We start from the raw sequence: 5,258 nt of genomic DNA, 5'->3' as shown, positions 1-5,258 counted from the left end.
TTCCCTACAACACATTCCTTGTGCATTAGCCCTCGCTCCGTCGCACAAGGTTAGTGATGCTTCACTGGCACTGTATATACGCTCTCCTGCCTATTTTTGGCTCTACTATGGCACCAATTCCAATAGTAAATAAGGTCCTCACTGTTTGCAGTCTATTTATCCAACCTTAACTCTGTGAGCTAGGAAAACCACTACATCCACAGCACGTGCAAGGGAGAGAGGCAGAGAGAGGCTGTGGCACTGAACACCTCCACTCCCATGTGAGTACCCAGCCTATGTTTCCTGTCTATACTTTAAGATAAAAGATCATAGAATGTTGTGAATGCTGTGAGTTGGAAGGGACCCACAAGGATCATTGAGTCCAACTCCTGCCCTAGCATAGGACAATCCCAAGATTCAGACCATGCGTCTGAGGGCCTTGTCCAAATGCTTCTGGAATATTGTCAGGCTTGGTGCCATGACCACCTCCCTGGGGAGCCTGTTCCAGTGCTCCACCACCCTCTGGGTGAAGAACCTTTTCCTAATGTCCAAACTAAGCTTGCCCTGGCATATCTTCCTGCCATTTCTCCTGGTCCTACCATTGGTCACCAGAGAGAAGAGATCAGGACCCATCCCTCCTCTTCCCCTTGTGAGGGGAAATACAGTGAAATATAGTAGCAACATTTTCTCAATGAAGAGTAAGCGAGAGTTCAAGAAGGGTCTGTGCTGGGACCCGTGCTGTTCATTGTATTTACAGGCAATTTAGAAAAGGGTAAAGTGATAAAGCTTATCAAGAACACAGTTATTCAAGGTAATAAGGACTAGCACCAACCGTGAAGAATTGCAGATGAATCACATGTGTTTGAGTAAGAAAATCCCTCAAAAGGTTTAAAGAATAACTGGCAAGTATTACAAAGAAAAGCAGGAGAGCAGATCAAAGGTAGAGAAAGCTGCTGTACAAGAAACAAATCAGTGAGGTAGGACACAGCAGTCTGTGACAGACCTGACTTCTGGGTATATAAAAACGCCTGCAAAACTGTTACTGGGTGTAGAGAGGATCAGTAAAGACTAGTTGTCCATTTCTTTAACAGTACAAGCACTATGGGGGGCATCAACTGAAGCTTATAGGAGCCAAGTTCAAAAAACAAAAAAAAACCCAGGAACATCTCAACAAAGGGCACTGCAGACAATATAAGTTTCTGTGGCTTCAAGGGAAGGCTGGATGTATTCTTACAGAGGTGAACTGCCCAGGGACCACACCTAGCCATGAAGTCTCAGAGCTCAAAAAGGTGAAGGCTGGGAGAGCATCAAGTATCACACATAATTGTCTTGCTCAGATTCTTCCATAGGTCTTCACCTATGGACATTGTTCGAAACAGCACTCTGGGCTAGGTTAACCTTGGGTCAAGCTCCACATCACCAATGTTATCTTCTAAAAACACTAAAATCTCTCCTACAATGAGCTTTCAACTTCTTTATGGATTAACTCACTTCTGAGGTTCTATGTTGAATCTGTCATTTTCCTTAGCTCCTTCCCCCAAAATTTTAAAAATTCTGTCTGAATTGCACATTTTTAAAAAGTTCATAGCTCTCTTCATAGCAGAGGCAAGCTTGGCTGCAGCTCCCAGGTTCAGAAATAAGAGCATAAACATGAAAGAGTACAACCACAATTTTAACTTAAATCTCAACTTCTAGGCTACTCTCATGATGATTTTAAGGCTTAGCAGCAGCCCTAAAGCTCTATGCACAGTTCGGCTTAAACAAAAAAAGGCCTTACAAATGGAAAATCCCAGCAGTGCAACATACTGTCTCAAGGATGCAAAAATGCTCTGAGAAAGAACTGTGTGGTATACATAAGGACAAGGAAGATCTCTAAGACATCCAAGACATGATTTGTGAGCTCTATTTCAGTCATTCTCTTTGGCTAAAGGTTGAAAAGAGGAAGAAACACTCTTGAAATGTGACAGTATTTTACATAAGAAGGATTTTGAGAGCTGGGAGGGGGAAAAAAAAGAAAGAAATAAACTAAGTGGTAGTAGGAGTTCAGGCATGATACAGTGCTGAGCAAGGCCTGCTTATACTTAATCTTAACAATTTTTCCATTGAATTGCTGCCTGGATTCTCCAGTAAATCAGTATGCCAGGCAAGGGAGAAATCGTACTGCAGCAAGAAAAGAAGAAAAGAAAAAGGCAGTTGTCATTTTCTATTTGCACATTTCTGATGCAAAAAGAGAGATACCATTGAAGTTATCCCTTAAAGCAAAGCTCACTTAGTATTTTGGTTCCCTTCTCACAAACTTCACAGGGAAGATAACCAACAAAACAGCACTGGGCAGAGCTTCTGCAGGAGCAGCTGTAATTGGAAGACATCTGCTGAGTAGCAGCATCCTGCCTTCATCCCCTGGAGGAAAAAAAAAAATAATAAAAAAATAAAAAATATATATTTTATTTTAAAAAATCCTGGAGCAGTTACAGGTCATGATTGTGGGATTCGGTGGCCCCCATAATTGGACGACAACCCTGGTGGCAGCCACGGGGCCAGCACGACACAGGCACAGTGTCCGAGGAGCATCGCACTGAGGGCAGGAGAGCCACAGTGCCCAGGCATTCCCAGAGTGCCCCCTACACAGTCCCTGTCACGCCTTCCCAGCCCTGCCTGCTCTGCTCTAAGCGCCCTCTTTCTTCCTCTTGCACTTTATTAGAGGAATCAGGGGAAGGGGCTGAGGGGGACTGAAGCATTATTTTGCATCCCTGGGTGTTGAACCACACATTAAGATTGTCCACATAAATGCAAAAAGATTCATTCTCCATCTCCTTTCATTCATACAGCATTGATGAATTTTCCCATTCCCAACAAGATTAATGAGGCTGTTTTCCTGCTGGTTGATGTCCTACAACCCTAGTGACCTCCTAGTCCCAGAACACCACCTCCAGCCTGTGGTCCCCCTACCACAGTGACCCCCTGGAGCCTCCCCACACCCTCTTAGCAGTCTCCACATCCCCCCACCTCACCCTGCTCCCCTCTGGTAGCTGAACCAAGGGCAGCATCTGCTGCGAGGGGTTTGAGCCCCATGCACTGCATGGGGAAGCTGCTGTGCTCCTGCAGAGCTTCTTCATTCCTCCCCTCCAACCAACCACCTTCACAAAACTAGGAACAACTCCATGTCTTTTGAAATCCTGTGCCTCCAGCAGATTTGCTCAAGTGACCAGTGGCCTCTGGGGGAGGCCAAATTACACCTGGGGGAGGAGAGATAGGCAGCCTAGAAAGACAGCGTAGCTGTGCAACCTCCGCTTCCTTTGGGAAGTTTTCCTAATGTCCCCATCCTCTAGGTCTGGAGATTTCATTCAGCTCATCAGCCAATATGTAGCACTTTCTGAATTTTTTAAGGCTATTATTCAACAAACTGGAGGACTTTCTGTTTCCCTGATGCTTGAATATACTCTGACTGCTGAGTTCAGACAAAGTTAGATTTTGGTGAGCAAGAGGAAATACAATAATTCTCCCTGTTTCTCCATTTATTTCCCTTTAAAAATCCCAGTGAAAATAGAATGACCTCAAGGAAGCTTCAAGAAGTACTTGACATCCTTTATTATGAATTGAAAGGGCCTACGAAGACATTTTTCATTTAGAAAAATAACACATACAGAAAGAAACATGCAAAGCTGTAAGCAATTAAGCCACATGCCCTTAAGGCCACAATTACACTGCACCTAACTTCAGCTGAAGGCCACTTTACTGGGATGTCTGACTTAGTCTAATGACTACTGCTTAAGTTGAGGTCTGTTAGTAGCAGTCCCATGTAATTTAGGACACATTAAGCTGGAGCCAATGGACTGCATAATGTTTAACCAAGTATTAAGCAAGTGAGGAAGTTTAATCTCTTTTTGATTCATAGAGGAAGCAAAGATCCACAAAATAAGCACGGGCAAAATGTAATGAACTTCACTTTTACTCTTCTTTTTTTTTTAAAAAAAAAAAAACAAACTCATTTATATTATTTTCATGACTTTCAAACTTACTTGATAGGATTAAGCCTGAAGTACAGGAGGTCAGACTACATGGTCACATCAAGCTCTTTTGAAACTGAAGTCTGAATAATCCTAGAAGACATTATTCCTACTACACCCAGGCAGCGGTGGGAAGGATTTGCATGCATATGCAACTCAGATGACAGGCTGGAATGCCTGCCCTCTACTGTGAAAGCATGAGCACCTGCCACCTTCACCAGAAACAGGGGCTTGATTTGAAAAGCCCAGCACCCATGTCAGTGCCTATGTCACACAAAACCTCAATGGCAACTAAGTCACTGAGGCCTGGTTTTTAGCTGGGACAGAGCTAGGTTTCTTTTTAGTAGCTACAATAGTGCTGTGCTTTGGTTTCACAGAATCACAGAATTGCCTCGATTGGAAAAGACCTTTAAGATCATCGAGTCCAATCATTAACCTGACACTGACAAGCCTCCGACTAAACCACGTCCCTCAGCACTATGTCCAGAAGACTCTTGAATACCTCCAGGACTGGGGACTCCACCACTGCCCTGGGCAACCCCTTCCAGTGCCTGAGAACCCTTTCAGTAAAGAAAGCCTTCCTAATATCCAGTCTAAACTTCCCTTGGCACAACTTGAAGCCATTTCTTCTCACCCTATCACTTGTTACTTGGGAGAAGAGACTGACACCCACCTCACTACACCCTCCTTTCAGGTAGATGTAGAGAGCAGTAAGGTCTTCCCTCAGCCTCTTTTTCTCCTGACTGAACAATCCGAGTTCCCTCAGCTGCTCCCCATAAGACTTGTGCTCTAGACCCTTCACTAGCTTTGTGTCCCTTCTCTGGACATGCTCCAGCACCTCCATGTCCTTCTTGTAGTGAGAGGCCCAAAACTGAACACAGTACTCAAGGTGAAAAAAACCCCAAAAAACCAAACCAGCCCATAGCACCCAGTATTCCCAGGCAGTCTCCCATCCAAGCACTAAGCAGGCCCAACCCTTCTTAGCTTCTGAGAGCAGATGAGATCGCGCATTCTCAGAGTGGCATGGCCATAGGCATATGGCGTTTGTTATGAGAAGAACTTTGACAGCATACTAATCTTTTCAATTGCCACTGGAAGTCAAAGGACTTTGTGTTTTGCTAGTCTACAGGTGCAAGGTCTAAGGGTAGCCAGGAATATTAAAATTAGTAAGGTACATTGGCATTTGGATATGCCAATGGGATATTCTATGTCGTATAACATTATGTTCAGTATATTAATGAGGGCCTCTCACTTGTGGGGGGCTCTCTCTCT

At 44.2% G+C, this 5,258-nt stretch overlaps 1 pseudogene; it reads right to left on the bottom strand.

Annotated features, from left to right (window-relative positions):
• Positions 1-4,902: 4,902 nt before the first annotated feature.
• On the bottom strand, positions 4,903-5,021 carry LOC114818324 (uncharacterized; annotated as a pseudogene).
• Between the last annotated feature and the right edge of the window lie 237 nt (positions 5,022-5,258).

The sequence above is a fragment of the Antrostomus carolinensis genome, unplaced genomic scaffold (genome assembly GCF_000700745.2).
Source record: "Antrostomus carolinensis isolate BGI_N321 unplaced genomic scaffold, ASM70074v2 scaffold17572, whole genome shotgun sequence".
Taxonomy (NCBI): Eukaryota; Metazoa; Chordata; class Aves; order Caprimulgiformes; family Caprimulgidae; genus Antrostomus; species Antrostomus carolinensis.
Note: the sequence above shows the minus strand (reverse complement) of the source record. Positions and strands in the feature narration are given on the sequence as shown.